Raw genomic sequence first — 19,043 nt, 5'->3', positions numbered from 1 at the left:
CAAAAATTGCTGGACTTCGAAATAGAACTAAACCCTTGTTTATACTTGAGGTTATTTTTATAGGATAGCGGAACAAATACCCATAATCTCAGAGGAGTTTCAAGAGCGGAGCCGACCTTTATGGGGGAAGTTGGGATTCTGATAACCTCACTTGATAAAACCATAACACACGTACACACATACTGAGAATCATTTGATAGTTACTTAACCCCGTCCTTAGCAATTGTTTTCGAAACAAAATCGTTACTAAGGAATAGTTTAAGTAATCATTAAATGTATCTGAGTACACTACTTTCTGTATTATGATCAACATATGAAAAAATAACCACTCAAGCCCAACAATTTAACAATCATTATAAGTTGAGCTGGACACAGCTGTAGTAATAACTTCTTGAGATATTGGTCAAAGTTCCCTATTCCGAAACTGTGTCTTCAGTTTCCTAACCCTGCCACAACTAGGTTGTGGTCTGCACTGAACCCTAATCTAATCTAGAGTGTTTTATTCTTCGACCTCCTATACAGGGTGTGCCTGGAAGTAATGATAAACTGAAGGGGGCGTAGAGGAGATCACTTTTTTGCCTGTGAAGATTTGATATGAATGAGTAGAAGAGGTGTTGTATAGGAAAATAAATAATTTTAATGTTAGATTTGTGTAATTTATAAGTCACTCAATTGGCATGTGTGCGATAATTACAAATCATTATGATATATTATGATATATATATATATATATATATAGAGAGATGTTAATAAAGAATCATTTCAGCATGTGAACAGTAAGAGTGAAGTAAGAGTCTGACCCTCTGAGCCTTTTCGCCTCACCCAAGACGAGAAAAGCCATTGGATAATTTTCCCCAGTAAAAAAAAATTTTATCAAGCAACATTCGAGATCGTTCCTGAATTAAACACATTAAATATCCATTTAAAAAGAGAACTTTAAGACAAACTATTACAACCGCTTTTAGAAAACACAAAAAGACGTCACAAGCAAAATTCAAATGCAAAAGTAGTTTAAAGTATAACACTGTTATTTTGCGTGGCCAACGAAATAAAATAAAAGGAAAAATAGAAAGAAAACCTGCCTTTGTATACAACGGACGCATGAAATCCAGTTGGTTAAAAAAAATAAAGTTCTTCACGTTAAAAAGTTAGTTATTCTACTTGATAAAAAATGCGGGCACAAAGGTACAAATACAGAACAGAGAAAAATACAGAATTGTGTATTTGTATTGTAAACACAATAAACCTGCAGATTGGAGCTGTGTTGTAGATAGGTACCTACTTCGTGTTTTTATGCAAATTCCTACACGTACTAATGTTTGTTCGGGATTCCGATATTTGTGTAACGGAATAGAATTAACGAGAAATCGTGAATTGGATTTTTGTAGAATGACTCATTTATTATTGGTTTTTTTTTCTATAATAACTATCATGAGATATACTAAATTAACTAGAAATAATGGTTTAATCACGTAATGTAATACTGATACTAAGCTATGTAGCTGTGCGAGGAACATGCGCAGCTCGAGTATGCGATGTATCGATAATAGGGAAGCCATCCAAAGAACGCATATTTCCATATAAAAACATAGCATGTATACCAATGAATATGATTGGTGGAAGTCAAACGCAACCATAGCAACGTAGTATAGCAAATCTCTGGTGGAAAAGTACCTTAAGTCACCAAAACAATTGATACTTGTTGCAAGTATCAATAGGTGCAATTTACCCTGTTTCTAATAATGTCCAAGAAAAATCAATATGAAATCTAAGCAGTACATATCCAACCCCCAAATGATCCGCTAGTAACCGCTACGTAGGACAAATAAACCCACTCGTAAAGACGGCTACGCTCCGTAGATTTGCATAATGATTTCATTTACGTAGGGCTGTCACTGCCCGCCGCCATATCGTAAAAGTTTCGTAAATAAAATAAATATACATTTTATATCAACATGGTGTTGTTTCCCTAGCTTTTTATTGTCATCTGTTTGTGGGAGATGATTTGGATAAGTTTTGGATAGTTCTTTTGTTTTGATGTTGGTCGTGGTTATTTGAGACAGCTGCTGTGAACTGTGTAAAGTTGTTTTTAAAATACAACAGCGCATACAAACAGTCATTTCATATTACAAGAATCATAAGTATAATACTTATAAACCCTTTATAAGAACGCGTTTTAAATTTTCTTTTTTTACTCATGCATGTAGCACATCGTAACAGTCTCCCAAAAAGAATTATAATTTCAAAAACTTCCATTATTCTAAACTCATGAAATTGTAATTGAAGATCGATGTCAAAATATTATGTATGTACATTGTAAAGTGATAATAGAATCAATAAATTATCACATAGGTATTCACGTTTCACAAAACGTGACAACACAAGACATGCTAACAGAATTCATGCTTAATATCATTTGGAAATCGAATCGGTAAAAAGAGTTTCAAGGGGTTCGATTGCCGGATCGGGCAAAGTATTACTGGGTTTTTTTCGGCTTTTCGAAAATTTCTCAGTTGTAGCATGGAGTCTGCAATTATGCCCAGTATATGGCAATAAGCTCACCCCCTATTACATGAGACTTATAACACAAATGGTGAAAAGTGGGTGTACATTGTACAGCGGCATTACGTGCCGTAATGTGCACCTCTGCCTAACTCTTCAAGGATAAAAAGGCGTGACGTTGGTATAAGTTTTATACGCTCATCCAACAAAACAATATCGAACTGGATACTTGTTTCCGAAGAAGTTTTGGAATGAAACTGTGCAACTAACTGTGGAGAAATGGCAAAGTTCCGAACCTCTGTGGCAACCCTATTTGTGTCGACAATTCGGGTACTTTTACAAAAGTAGATTTTAAAAAGGTATATTAAGAAATTTTCTTAGCCTGTTCAATTTCTTTGAAGCGTATTTAAGCTGTGCGATTGACCTTTTTTTCTGGAATAAATGGAACAAAGTTTAGGTGTTAGTTTGGACTTGGATAAATTAAGGTTAAGGTAAAGAAATCTTTTAGAGGTAGGTTCTAATGAAGCGTCACGGACCAAAGTAATCGAGTAACATTAGTTATAATGTTCACATTTTTCTAGTCACTTTCTAAGTGAGAGTGTTCACGGTACTAAAGGTGCTGATGTAGTTTAAAATCTACTGACTAGTAGAATATTTACTAACGTCAAGTCAACTTGTTTTACAAAAAAAATATAAAGTTATCAAAGAAAATATGTTATGTAGCAATTGTAGTACTCTATTTATGTTATGTAAATCGTATTCACCGCGCCTGTCTCCGATTGGGGTAGGTAGACAATGGAACATCTGAATGATACGTTTCTGTCATCTCTTTCGCTTCATCTGCATTCATCAATTATTTCATGCGTGATCATCAATTAAAGATGCTTTTCCATGCAGAGATGTGCTATATATTTATGGTACGAAGATGTAATGATACCCATAGCTATGTAGCAGCCAGTGGAAATGGACTCAGTTACGCTATGTATCGATAATTAAATGGAAAGATACGCCATTCATAGCACCTATCTTCCGTAGTAAAAATACATTGCATATCCATCGTCTATTTCCACAGTGCATAGCTATGTGTATCAATGAATATAATTGGTAGAAGCCAAACCCATCCACAGCAACGTAGCATAGTACATTTCTGGTGGAAAAGCAGACAAAGGGTGGTTCATATACATTTCCATAAATCACAAACTATTTATTCCCATCCTAAGAATTACACCTGAAATTTGAGCTGTTACTAAACATTTACACTGTAATAATTAACAGATCAGTGTGACAATCAATAGTTCCACCGTAAAATATCAGGCGGACACGGTTCAGTGAACTTCTCACTAGCTAATAGGAAATCGATTGATTGGTCATTATGTTTGAAAGCGTTAATTTATTTATTCGACTGTCTCTTTCAATGGTTGCTATGAGGACTATTGAATTTCATGTTCGCCTATTGTAAGGTACTTATGATATTATTAGTGAAAATTTAATATAGGTACATAAGCATAGGTGTGAGTGAGAAGAAGCCTTTGGTTAGTAGTGGCCACATATACGCTGTTGATGATGATGATGATGAAGCATAGGTATTCAATTATTTATTTACACATCTGTCAACTCTTTCAGGATTAAAAAGCGTAATGATACGGCACTACCGAACGTTGTTAGGCTTTGAGTTGGATAACTGGATTCACTGGATTGATCTTAATTTTAATATTACTATTTTTCCTTTAATTTTTCAGTAAGAAGATACACATCGTAGCAAATAAAATACTACTGAACCTAGCGCTGCCCAGTTACTTTTAGACACTAGGAGCAAGCAACTGGGAAGTCATACAATCCTTAAATTTCTAAACCCCAGAAGGCTGGGTTTGGGTGTCCATGGGCGGTGGCGATTGCTTACCATCAGGTGATCCGTCTGCTCATTTACCGGCTTATACCATATAAAAAATACTACATGCCATACAGCTCTGAAAAACAAAACTCAATACTATAAACCAAAACCTCATCCATAATACCCAAAAACAACACGATCAGCTCATCCCGATCGAGTTATGAGATTGAAAAGAAACAATCTCATCTCGTGCCATCCAATATTCATATGGAACTGGGAACGCGATGATTCATCAAAATATTCCCAAGTAGGGCGGAAAATTGAATTCTTCCTCAAGTATCTATTACATTGAAGGTTTTGTTCCAAAAAGGGCGTAGTAGGTGCTTTGAAATCCTTCCACGTACAACACATTTTGTTAAAGACTTGAAATGATCGTTTGCTCCCAGAAATAAGTTTTAATTTCCTCTATCAAAGGTTTCTTGGTACAGGATTAGTTACCGTATGTTTTGGGTTGTGCTACCCTTAGGTGGAATTGCATTAAATGAAGTTTAGTAGTTTCAAAGGGAATCGTAAATATGTTTGGTACTTTCCTGTTCCTGAATTACGTTTCTGCTTTTAAATAATTGAGCAATGTTGTCTTGCGCAAAACATAGTTACCTTCCTTGTTCACATGGTTCGAAACCCATCATTAAAAATTGGTGAAATTAATTAAAAATCACGGTTTACTCGCGTAAATTAATGGAGAAAAGCTCTACTACTAGTTTCGAGTCACAGAGGGACTTTTAATCATGAGCAGCGTACGCAGAGGGCGACTTCGCCAGTGAGGAACCACTGGACGAATTTAAAACCAAAAAGACTATGCTAATCTTGAAAATTCATAAAGATATCTTTTTATGAATTCATGTTTTATTAAGTATTATTAGGTGTTACTTTAAAAACCAGTCTTTTTTATACAAATCATATTATAGAGGTAATACAATAAAATATCAACGATTTCGACCGTGAGAATTCACATGCTCTGACGTCACGAGTGCAACATTATAATAATAAAATGTTTAGTGCAGGATACACGAATGGATCCTTATTACTTTGTATATAAAGTTAACGATTGCAACTGGAACGTACAAGTATATCGATATACAAGTGTTGTTATGTATCACACTTAAAAAATTATTGATTTTGATCGTTTTAAACTTTTTTGAAGCTGTTGTATGAAAAAACATAAGTCAAAATTATTTGTTTCAAATAGACCAAGAAGGTACTTTTGAACGTCAAATAAGCGAAGTCTCCTCTTCATTTAGTAAATTAAAATGATAGTTACTTTCGATGTTTGCAATATAATTATTAAAAAAATATTTTGTTATTATTGAGTTTGATATAAAATATTCAAATGTATCTAACGATATACTCAAGTAAGTCTTCGAACACAAAAGCCCGACTCAAAAAATCATAATCTTTAGTACGTTTTCTATCACAAACATACAAAAGATTACATGATATAAGTATGGTACAAATACCCATATACGAGTAACTGCGCAAAACAAATAAAACACAGAAACGGAACGTTAAAAAGCTCCTTATTATAAATTAACTATCAGAATGTAGTATCATAAGAATTCAGGTAATAGCATCGAGCAATACGGACAAGTAAAGCTATAAAACTTGATTTCCCACCGGGCGACGGGCGTCAGATGCTGTGAAACTACCGCTAAAACATCTCTACAAAACACAATCAACTTGTGGATAAAAGTAAATTATTTCTCTGTCCAATAAAACTTTAAAATACACCCTATTTATTTGTCCAAAGAATTCAAACTTGGATGTTTTTACAAAAATAACTCGCGTCTGTTTATTGTAACTTTTACTAAGTGAAATATATGAATGGTTTTACCCATGATCGGCATTTTTTCATCGCCTAAAGTACTTTTATTTTAAAGAAGTAGTAATTCCTGACTATCGTCTATTTAAAACAAACATGAATTAGCTGTAGCCTTCTAGCGATACGGTTTGAAAGTGTTCACCTGTAGGGAAATAGATATAAGATGATGTATTTTGTTTTAATATTAACTTTATGCGCTATTGTGTTTTTTTTTTATAATATACGCCGTAAACGAGCAGACGGATCACCTGATGGTAAGCAATCGTCGCCGCCCATGGACACCTGAGCCCCCGAAGCTATGCTTAAAACAAGTTACTAAACATTTTATATTAGGTACTTTTCAAAACGCATCCGATTTTCCGTCACCCAACATAATTTCTAGCTAACACATTAGCATAATTAAACAACAAATCCCCTCCAAAATATTAATTCCAAAAGGCAACTCGCGCATCATAAAACGGTTCCCGAAAAACTACCGAAACCAGGGCTGGCCCAAAATTAATCAATCCTTAATGAAGGCTACCTTTAAAAAGTTTATTCTGTGTGTTAGTTAGGATCATTAGATTAGTATGTTATTAGTATCATGTATTGTTTAAGGAATAGTGGTTATAAAAATAGGTATCTAATACTTCAGTGATTTACATTATCACCTTTAAAGTATATTGAGTTTTCTATGATGAAAAAAAACTCTAGTTAGTTACGTATTCGACGAATTTTTATTATCACTAAATACTCTCAACCTTTCTAATAATACATAATGATGATTGCCAGTGTGTGATATAGATTCAATGTAATGCAACGTCACGCCTTTTAGGGGCCTTTTTATAGGGTAGGCCAATGCACATTACGGTACGTAATGCTATACAATGTACACCCACTTTACACTATTTGTGTTACAAGTCCCATGTAATAGAGAATGAGCCTATTGCCATATACTGGGCACCATTTCAGACTCCGTGCTACTGTGAAATTTATGAAAACCCAGTAATACTATGCCCAACCCGGGAATCGAATCCAAGACCTTTTGTCCGGTAGTCGCACTTGCGACCACTTGACCAACGAGGCAAATAGATTCAAATATAGTAAATCTACATTTTATTTTCAGGACTACGACAAAATCAATTATTTGGTTTAATTTTAGGTTATCAGAGTCATCATTGTTTTACGTTATTAATAATAATTAATGTACCAGTCAGTTAGACCTAAATAAGTTCATCTATATAAGTCAGTATCAGTATTTATTAAATTAGTAATCTCGATTAGTCAATTTTCATACAGTTAACAATTTTCATACAATTAATAATAGAATAAAAAAATGCGGGGAACATTATTTATTATGATTAAATACTCACTTATAATCCTGATAATCAAAATGCATGTATTTCACAAATAAATATCTGTCTAGCATTTTTTTTTTGTACTAAAAATATAAATTCTATAGTACGAAATTATATGCACGCGCAACGCTATTTATTTTTTAATAAACACAATTTTATATGGACCTCGACGTGACGTCATAAAGTTGTGAAAAATAAAACCCGTTTTACTTCCCCGCCCGACATTCAGAAGATATAAAAAAGAAAAACAAATGAATCCCTTTGTTGAAATTAAAAATATTCTTGTCATATAATACCTCGGCATTTGTCGTCAAAAATATATTTCGTTTCATTAAATTTTATTTTAGGACACTCGATTCAAGTTTCTGGGATAAAATATAATGAGGAACGATCTATGAAACGAATTTTCATTGAAAACTGTATGAAAAAAATATAAGTAACGAACTTACCTAAACAAAAATATATCCACGGCTATAGCACAACACTGTTGCACAAAATGAACAATATTTTAACGTATTTTCATCGCATTTTCAGATTTTCAGCGAGTGAATGCGCCCTCTGAGGCGCGTCGACACCGACTGGCCCTACAGACTGATACCATAGAACAAGAGTGAGATATTCGCAGAGTCGACACTAAATTTATTGGTATTTTACCTTGCTGCATATAAAAGAGGTATGTTATAAGTTTAATGATATATCTTTATGTTGTTATAATTTTATATGTTACAAAATTATTGGTATTAAAATGCACAATATGTTTGTTTTTTTATTATTCTGAATTAAATACGTTTGGAATAAATCATTAATTCATAATAGTCTTTTTTCACTTTCAGTTAAGTATTGCTTAATCAAAAGTAGATTGCATTCTAAGTTTATATCTGTATATATAAACTCTTTCATCAGCGAATGAGTGACTGACTGACAGACAACGCACAGCCAAAACTACTAGACGTATGTTTTTTAAATAGTGTAGGTGAGCAGTAAGAGTAGATTTTCCGAAATTCCCACGTTAACGGAAAAATGGGAGCCATCTATGTATTTATGCGTAAGAAGTCGCCAGCGAAAGCTAGTATAATATAAATTTATTAAAACATGAAATCTGTTAAGTTAATAAAAGCTAAGAAAACGAGCATAACTATCGACTTTTTTAATTAAAATAATTTCTAACGACGTTTATGGGGCGACGTAAAAAAGGCGTAAGTCGATAAACTTGTTGGTATAAACAAATTATTTTGTTAAGCCATTTTCACTCTTAGGAGCTAAACAATGGATTATAAATTATTTTTACGAGCGATCATTAGATCGTTATTCTCCCGTGTTGGTCTTAATTGAACGTAAAATCTTTAGTAATTAGTCTTTAATAGGTATGCGATGCTGATGTTTTACCTATTAATAGCATGCAGTTTGTTTGATTTATAGTTTAAACGATAAAATACTGCGGTTATTTGTGGTAGGTAATGGTTTGTAATGTCGCTGTTTATTTCCGTGGCATTAGAGTATCAGTTTGAGTTATGACTCGTCTTATGAAACTATAAAATTACAAAATCTTTTTTTGTATTGTATAAGAAAACTTCTATTTATTGTTAGAAAAACTATCATACTAATATTAAAAATGTGAAAGTTTGTGTTAGTGTGTATGTTTATTACTCAATCACGTCAAAACGGCTGCAGAGATCGTTATGAAATTTGGATCAGGGGTAAATTATGGTCTGGAATAACACATAGGCTATTTTATGGCACATAGCCACTGGCAGAAACTAGTTTTTAATATATTATTATACATTTATACTTACATTGTCATCTTTTGAACACAATCCGTTATAACACCTGCAAAAAGAAAAAGACAAATTAACTTCCTCACAGAGGCAAACATCGTTTAGGTACAATACTAACAATAATGGCGCGTGCTCTATGAAAAGGCTTTGACCCTCCGCCTCGCTCTAGCATAAACAAATTTCTCTGTCTGTCTCGCTCGCACACACACTTAAACGATTGACGTAAGTACGCGGGAAAATGTAGCTGGGAGTCAAACTCAAGGATTTTCTCGCTTTCAAAGACTCAAATAGTTACTGTTTAAGTATAATTTGGGAAGTTATGGGAGCATTGTATTCTCCACTAATTGGGTTGACACATAACGCTGATTGGTAGAGGAACAAAGGGTTTGTTGCTAATAAGGTCTCTTGGAAGCACGATATGACGTCGGTCTTTATAGTCTTTGTATATCTTTTATGAAACAATTCCATCTATCAAGTAGTCAGCCACGTTTTTCTCTAATAGACAGATTTAATAGGTTATCAGTCTGTTACCACTGTTTAACACATTGCAAATTTTATTATAACTTTCGTGCGACGTACTAAATTATGTTATCACTAGCAGCGCGACAACCGCTATGCAATGCAATGCTGCTCATGAATATGAGCCTCTAGCAGAGCTTGAAACTAGTCCAGTTCTTTGTCAAACAGTAACAGTAACATGAGTAAGCCGATAACATAATAATCAACAGAGCAAATTATCCAATTCTATCTCTAGTAGCTCAAATCTACTGACACAATAATTTATTGACAGTATTTTAACCGCAGAATCGGCCGTAACTGCCACTAAGTCATGATCCATTTGATAGGTGGAGCATCCGATGGTCTCATGTTAAATATCTCTACCTCTCTATATCAACCTCTTTACAGCAAAATACATACATACATATCGTTTCGCCTTTAATCCCCGAAAGGGAAGCCAGAGGTTCACATTATGGCACGTAATGCCACTGTGTACATCCACTTTTCACAATTTATGTTGTAAGTCCCATGTAATAGGTTGCCTATTGCCATATACCGGGCACATTTCCAGACTCCGTGCTACTACTGAGAAATTTTCGAAAAACCGAAAAAAGCCCAGCAATACTTCGCCCGACCCGGGAATCGAACCCGAGACCCCTTGCCCGGCAGTCGCACTTGCAACCACTCGGCCAACGAGGCAGTCTCTTTACAGAAAAACTGATATAATATATTACGATTTATGCATGGAACAGTTTTTGCTCGTGACTTCTATGATATATGAATTGAACGCTTTAGAACAATAGATGTCGCTGTTGACTGGCAATTATCTAAGTAATTTATAGTGTTTCTTTGACAGATTTATATGAGACCAAAATGCATGTTACTGATGCTTGGTTTTGTTGTTAGTTAAGTAAGTTTGATGTTTTTGTATGTTTTGTTGTAAATGGTAATAAATTATTGACGTCAATGTCTGCTATGATTCTATTTAAATATGTATGTTTTGTATAATACTAATACCGATTGAGATATAGAAATTAAACTATTGAACTTATAGTTTCGTGAGTATTGCAACTGGCAAGCGTGTAGTTCGAAAGTTTGATTGTGTTTTAGAGTTTGACCCAGTAATGGTACGTCCATGGTGTGCGATTTTCTTTTACTTACTTTTACTAGTTAACTATCTCCGCTTATGTTTGCATTAAATGTAGATACTGATTGATTAGAAGGAATTTTGAACTGTTACACATTATCAAGTTTATGAAATAATACGACGCACGTCATACACTTATTCACTGGATTCACTTTTCAAAGCAAGACTCTTACAAGCCTTTGGGCCCAGCTAACCACTCCTCACGCCTCAGCAGCCGTGAGGGACACTCCAGGCATCGACGATCGCGCGATGATCTCCGGCCACCGTAAATGCAGGTTTGTGGACGGCAAACAAGGGTAGCTCGCCGCCCGACCAGAACTAGACCCGTACGGGCCTCAAAGAGCCATCAACAGATGAGGTTCAGTAGAGCTGATGCTTGATCCAAAGCTGCGGACTACCTAGCGGGTTTGCCGGGGCTCCGGCTCGAAAAGCAGGAGTATTTTTTAGTCATTAAGAGTCTGACACTCCCTCTCGCCTGGCCCAAGGTGGGAAAAGTCATTAGATGATTTCCCCCTCCTCAAACAAAGCCACCTCAAACGTGCGCAAAACCCATTTACATTGAGTATTCCTTCAGTACCTAGTTGGCCCGAACCAGTTTGTCGACCATGTAGAGGGAAATTCTGCATATATACAAACATTATGTGCAAACAGCTGTTGATTCCCAGTTCCAGTGTTTGTGCATGATAATTGGAGGACTAGTGCCGTACTAGCTATTGTGCAGGGACGAGATTGAATCATATTCACTGGGTATATCACGTATGTAATATTTTTATGTTATGTTTGTCAGTGCAATATTTTGAAAGCGTATTTGTATTGCTTACTGATATTAACGAAGAAAACTATAAATGTGTTTGTATTTCTTTCACATTAGAAAGGAGAAATTTTCTGGTAATTTTTAAGTCTGACGACTGGGGAGTATGATAGGCTACTTCTTTCCTTTGAACACACGGCCGAAGTTCCGGGCAACTAGATAAACATACAGATTTAAATAGTTGAACTCTAAAAAAAGGTTCTTTTTTCACAAACGTTGCCTTGGCGTGGGTCCGTTTACAAACATACATGTTCTGATAACAATTTGTGAATCACACAAAGACCTACCCCAAGCGGAAATCGAACCCACTACACATTGCACAGCAGCCGGTTGCCCGGCCACGAAAGACACAAATCCACTTCACCTTTCACAACATCTTTGTAGCGATATCCCCCTAATTAACCGACATCTAATCTATTGCCAACAAATACAACTACATCTACACAGTTGCAGCGTTGCAGACATGTAGTGCAACAACCGCTCCATTGACATTGTGCCACGGGTCACAGATCCTACAGCCTTGAGACCGAGAGACTATGGCCAATTAGACTCAGATCTCGAGACTGACATGCAACTACTGGTTGTGTTGTAATGTCTACTGTTTTAGAGTGGGTTGCATGTTTAATGTTAATGGTGTTATAAATGAAAGCGTTATTTATAGGTTGTTGTAACACTGTCAGTTTAACTGCTAGAAATGACGTATTTGCTCCCACTTCTAAACTTCTAGTACAACTCCTCCACTCTAACTTTAATTTGTTTTATCTAAGTAGGTATGTATTCATGATTGTTATCTTATATGACAAAATAAAAAAAATACTTGTCTCATAACTGACGGACTAAATAGATTTTAATTCATAACCTATCATCATTCCTATTCCGACAAGTTTAATGATGACTTGCCAAATTAATAGGACTTGTTTAGTATTATCTAAACTTAAATGCTAACTGAATCGAATTTCAAATCCAATTTATAGTCGCCTTTTAAAACACACACAAAAACCAGTTTCGGAGCGTAGGCGTGATTAATTTAGGTAGTATTAGATAAATGTATAAGCATTGATTAATTTCTTTAAACAAAGCAATTATATCCACTTTTCATAAGGCATTAGGTACAAAGTAAAAATTAATAAACTTTAGACCTTTTAGAAAATAATTTGGAAGAAAGTCTTTCATTTTTCCAGACTGCTGTTGGCCAAAGTCTAAAGAAAAAAGTAATAATTTCAAGTAGAAGCTATTTTTAGTTCTTTTCTCTCTGTTGTATTCGAGTCGTATCTCCGTGTAACAAGTTACTTATACGAATGTATTTTCTTAACCCTTTTTAGTTCTTGTGACAACACACGATTGATATACCTATTTGTTTTATCGTTCGTGGATAGAATGTTGCTATTAATTTTATCTTTTACTTATTCACAGCACCTAGCTTCACTGGCAGACAGACCAACGGACAATTCAAAAGTGCCTAATTTAGGATTATTTGAAATAAATACTTTAACTTTGATTTTACTTTTGAGATAGTCACGTCTATCTATTAGTCGGAATCCGACTCAGTATTTTGGTGTTTGCTAATTTCTTTTGGTGCATTTACTTTACCCACAGAAAGTCTACCTGAGAAAAGCGTAAGACAATAAAAAAGTTAAAATTACTTTTTACCGAAACATTTGTCCACCTTGAAAACCACAACAAGGAAAACAAAAACAAAATCAGAAACAGAAGGAAAACAACAATACTTCAACTCACAATAATCTTACGATATCTCCAAAAACGAATGACGCACAAAAAACGAATGACACAGTAAAGGCAAAAACGAATGACACAGAGGAGCCACAAGACAAGAACCATATGTTAACACACAATAAACAGGGTGTAAAGCTCATTGTACCACAAAAAGTAGATCAAAGCGGCAGAGTAACAGATGTTCAGTATACCAGCGTAAGTATGATACAGTCTGTGGTTACCTTGACCCAGTTTCAGCCGCTCGATGCGCTGAAGGTTGGAAAGACAACAATCTCAATTGATAAACGAGGGGAGAATGTAGAGTGAGTGGTAAGTGGTGGTGAACTTATGTTACAACTTTACTATTTCATGGTTTCAGGCTTTAAAAGTGTATGAAAAGCTGTTTAAGATGGTTTTAAAGTTTGTTCGATGTTTTTCAGTTTATGGAAGTCAAAATTTTAAACTTTTTTCCCCATGTTTTTCATACAATATCCGATTTTTGAAATTTATTTAAAACTCACTGTTTAAACTTTGCTTACATATTTTCACCGTAAAAAAAATTTATGAAACAACGAGAGTGCGTTCGATGCTCTGATTGACCGGCGCGAATGAAACTACCAATCAATGCGCCGAACGCACTCTCGTTAACGTAAAACAAACGTCGTACTAAGCTCTCTGAAGAGACTACACTACGCAATAAAGGTACGAATAAACAACTAGATATTTCTCAAGGCCAACGAAATAATATACGTTAAATATCTTCGCGTGCCCATCCGAAACAATTTGCCCAATATAATAGATTTGTTTCTCTCTCCTCTAATATTACTGGGTCAGAATAAATCTTTTTCCTTATGTACACGGCTGCAAATCAAGCTACACTTTGCCAGTATAAACTGACCTTCGAATGTACGGAGTTACCATACAAAGCGAGACCAGGATACATTGGTTTGTATAGGTCGATGTGTAACGAAAACCACATCTCACGCATGAGTAGTTTCTTTATCTTTTGTAAAAGTATGGTTATGGTGGATGAAGTGTACAATGGCTTATTTAACCCTTATCTATTCATACTCGTTCGAGCACGCGGTATGCATTGATTAATATGGTGGAATAAATAGGTATGTTCTTTGTTGTTAAGTACTTTTTCAAAGGTAGATAATACCTACTGAAAACATATTGAATATTTTCTTGAAATGCCGAAAGGAAAACAGTAGAAGTTCTTTCTTTTATTTTACCTTTGATTATAGTGCGCGTGGAACTAGTTTCATAGCTATGCTACGAAGATATAATAGCTAAGCTGTGAAATTATGTGACCGTTTCCACTTATGCTAAACTGTGTACAGTGTACAGAAGAAAATATTACGAAAGTTGAAAACCTAGGTAATTCTCAGTATCATAAGCAGTTATCTATAATATTATTGGCCTTTTTTAAGGGGGGACCATCATCCAATGACTTCTCCCGCCTTGAGCGAGGTGAGAGGGAGTGTCAAACTCTTACTGACTAAAAACCACCCCTTCCTTCTCCTGCTTTGAGCCAGAGCCCCGGTAACCTGTTACGTTATCCGCAACTCCGGATAAAATTAATATTGATCTACGGAAAAGATATGATATGATTTAGAGTTTTATACAACAGTCAACAATGAAGACAAGTGGGAAATCTTTTGTTAAATTGCTTATCAAAGTTTTAGGCATCAGACTAGCAGTAACGACTCCCACAGGCTTTGTATTTTCACAAAAGATATCGAATTTCGTTGTAAAATTTATCGTTATATTGAAAATGAGTTCGTTGAACCCCCACACTGTTGCCTGAAGCTATTGAAAATTACTTACAAACAAAATAATTTATTACCTTCGTCAGCTATTGTTTTTCAAAGTTGCTGCTGAATTAATAATGTATTTTTATGGATTTCTGATGCGATGTACTTTACTTTCTTTATATTTAATGTAGCATATGTGCTGTAGTCTCTTATCGATACACTCACATAACATAATAAGGGTGTGAATGCCATGCTACGGCACTAATGGGCTGGCTCGATCGGAGTGATACCACGGCCTTACAGAAAACTGACGTGAAACAACGCTTGCGTTGTGTGGTTTAGGTTACCGGAGGCCCAATTACCCCCATATACCATAAAAATTAAACTAAAATTGATGAGTATTATTTTATAATTTTAATCCACACCACTGTAGCAAATACTCAAATCTGATTTTCGACATTAACTGATTGAACTTTACGCTATAAAGTTCAGTCAGTCAAACTGTCAAAAAGTCTGACCCAAACTAACATACTATACATTTATCCAGTTGGTTATTTAAACTCATATACTATCTAAACTATTTAAACAGTGGACTATGGGGCTATGAAAATGCGGATGTCATCAAGACGCCATTTTTAAAACAACAGCTGATGATGTTTTGTCGCCAATAAATTGTAGTTGGCCTCGTTTTCGATATTTATAAAAATGTGTAAAACATTAATTTTGATACATTTGTATAATATTATTACTAATTATGAGATATTCATAAACTATGCAACTAAACACAGTTTATGAATATTACATATACAATATTATACATATATGTATACAAGACATCCTTGTGGTTGATATGATGAAGATGATGACTTACAGTTTATAACTCTTTCATTATTGGTGACTAGAGATTGGCATTTGTTTTAAAATAAATACTCAAATTGAGTATAAGCACTGACCAAATATAAATTTTTAACCGACTTCAAAAAAGGTGGTTCTCAGTTCGACTTGCATGTATCATTATGTGTATGTATGTGTGAGTGTACATAGCTAAGGAAGCATTAAGATTAATAAGATTATACGAAGTTGTTATAGGTATGGGAAAATCTAAATTTTCCCCTTTTCATTTTCATGTAAACCAGTGTTTTCATCTTATCTAGATAGCTCCTTTGTATTTTTATGAAGTCTTTAAAAGGTTCTGTAGATAATGTAGACTTGTTCGCTGTTCTCATTTAAATATTTTATTTTATAAAGGTACCTAAGTTGTTCATTGAGATCCAGTTAGTTTATTCTTTAAAACTTACTGTGTAGGTGTATTAGGTAAATTACATAAAGTATTATTTAGTAAGTACAGATAAAAACTAAACTGTACTATAAGGTCTAATATCGTAAAATAATACATTAACAAAATATTTAAAATATTATCTAAATAGGTCGAGTGGCCAGTGCCAGAAACGCGCATGAGGTCACGGACTCGATTTCCGGGTTGATCAAAGATGAGGTTGATCAAAGGTAAATATAACTATTGATTTAATAGCCTGGTATTTGAAATCTAGCCGTACTTTACTATACGTACTCCGACACAGGAGAAAATAGTCCTTGGAGGAATAACAGATGAAATAAATAAAGACTCTAAAGGTAGATCTACTTTTTTTGAGAGGCGAAAATCAGCCAATGACTTCTTGCGCTTTGGACGGGGCGAGAGGGAGTGTCAGACTCTTACTGACTAAAAACCACCCCGTTCCTACTTCTGCTTTTCCAGCCGGAGCCCCGATAACCCGCTAGTTAGTCCGCATCTCCGAATAAGGCATCAGCCCTAATGGGCCCCATGTGCGGTGGTCCGAAAATAAATCTACTTTACAAAATTATCAGATCTCATAAAAAACAAAAACGAAATATTCCAGTACTCCAGTACACGCCCGTCCAAACCGATAACACTTTATTAATCTTCGTCAAACATTTTTACCGTGTCATATATCACTCTCACTTAAACTTACTTTTCGGGGTCGCGTCAATTTAATATTTCCATCCATAAAAATATAAATAACCATCCAATACACTCTCCCGAAGACCATAAAATATTTACCAATAACACATTTAGACGGCCATATTTCTTTTTTTTCCGGAGAGCATCGAACACCGTCTCAGTTGGCGACTAATCAAATTTATCAAGCCATCAGCCAACCAGCCCTTGGGGTTTGGAAATCTCGTTGGCAGGGTTCCGTTCTTATAGATCTAGGAGGTCTATTACAATGGGTTGGTCAGTCATTTGTCTATCTGTCATGAGGTTATGTATATTCTGAACTGTTTTAGTATATAAACGTTTAATTTTGTAATTTAATTCTGTAAGATACGCAGATTTACTTATACTAGTGCAAACTCCATTCATTTTCTCATTTTAATGGCCTATAGTAAAGTAGATTATTGAAAACCATCTCTGAAAAAAAACTGTACGCTTCTCACGAAACTTTCTGCCTCGCACAGCAAAACTGTGGAATGAGCTGTCGTCGGCAGCATTTCCGAACCTATACCACCTATAAGAAAAGAGCGTATTCTATTAATTTATTCAATAAAAAAAATGTCCTAATTACAGAAAAATAAGAACCAAAAATGCAGCAAAATCTCTTCAGTGACTGTGACACCAATATCAATACTCGAAGGTTTTCCAACCCAATTCAAAATAAATACATGAAAATGTCCTGTACGGAACTCTTAAATAACAAAAAAAACTGTCTCTCTGTTTTGTCTTCAGCTTTCGTTACTAAGAATCTACATAAGGCATTCTTTGTACTCAGTATTTAATAAGGAATCCCTTCAATTTGATTTAGGTTTATGTTAAAGCATGGTGGCGCATTTTCAAAAGCCTGTTACGTATTTTTTGGATGTTTGTAACGTAAAAGGGATATTTTCTGCTTTTGACAGCGTAGTCCCTATAAATGTGAGTATAATTTAATACACGTAAAACCAATTTTTATTATGGTAAATTTTAAATGTAACATGAAATGTGTTTTGTGTTTTTATTACTCCTGTATGTATTCATAAAAGAAGTGAAATAAAATGTTATGTTATCAACATAACATTTAAAATGTAAACAAAACATTAATCTGTAAAAACGTTCTATTGCCGTTATAGATGAGTTTATGAAAACTTTGCCTCACAAAAAAAATATCGTGGATACATAATAATAAATCTTTCCTGTGTAATTGTCACAAAACCATTCCACAAAGCCAGCGAATGTCTGTTTACATAATAATGAGTTTTCATGCTTATGTACGAGGAAAAAGAATAAAAATAATTTAACTTTCTAACAGCCAATAAAAAACGCAAACTTCAAAGCTGTTTTCATTGAAAAAATGTGTTCTCGTTTGTTGTGATGACACCTGGAGTTTACCTATTAGCTACTGTGTGATAAAAGCTGACCCGGAGCTATGGACTGTCTTGTGGGTTACCGGGGCTCCGGCTCGAGTAGGAGGAGCAAAAGCAAGAGTAGGAACGGGGTCGTTTTAGTCAGTAAGAGTCTGACAATCTCGTCTCGCTCAAGCCAGAATTGGCCAGAAGAAGCCACTGGATGACTTTCCATGGTTCGCGAAATGAAAAAACAAAATACACAAGAGTATACCTCTGTCCAATTTCATTTTTTATCATTCTTTTCAAAAAGTCACTATGAGTGGATGCAAAAAATCAGAGTGTGTGAACCACATGAGGAGGTAATAGTAATAGTGGTCCCTAACTTAACAAGCGTGATTGACCAGAAAAGGGTTGGGATCCTAGCCCTAGAGTATATACCTAACTACTAATA

The 19,043-nt window shown here is 34.8% G+C and overlaps 1 protein-coding gene across 2 annotated transcripts in view; it reads right to left on the bottom strand.

Moving 5' to 3' along the window:
* LOC118267539 (neuroglobin) overlaps nucleotides 1-19,043 on the bottom strand; it is a 132,527-nt gene that overhangs the window by 92,577 nt on the left and 20,907 nt on the right. The window contains exon 2 of one of the 2 annotated variants that reach the window (XM_035581594.2): nucleotides 9,343-9,376. The gene's annotated coding sequence lies outside the window, so the exon portion shown is untranslated. Of the gene's footprint in view, nucleotides 1-7,998; nucleotides 8,137-9,342; nucleotides 9,377-19,043 lie in introns of those variants that run through there. The other variant, XM_035581595.2, reaches the window with a different exon arrangement.

The sequence above is a fragment of the Spodoptera frugiperda genome, chromosome 6, assembly GCF_023101765.2.
Source record: "Spodoptera frugiperda isolate SF20-4 chromosome 6, AGI-APGP_CSIRO_Sfru_2.0, whole genome shotgun sequence".
Classification (NCBI taxonomy): Eukaryota; Metazoa; Arthropoda; class Insecta; order Lepidoptera; family Noctuidae; genus Spodoptera; species Spodoptera frugiperda.
Note: the sequence above shows the minus strand (reverse complement) of the source record. Positions and strands in the feature narration are given on the sequence as shown.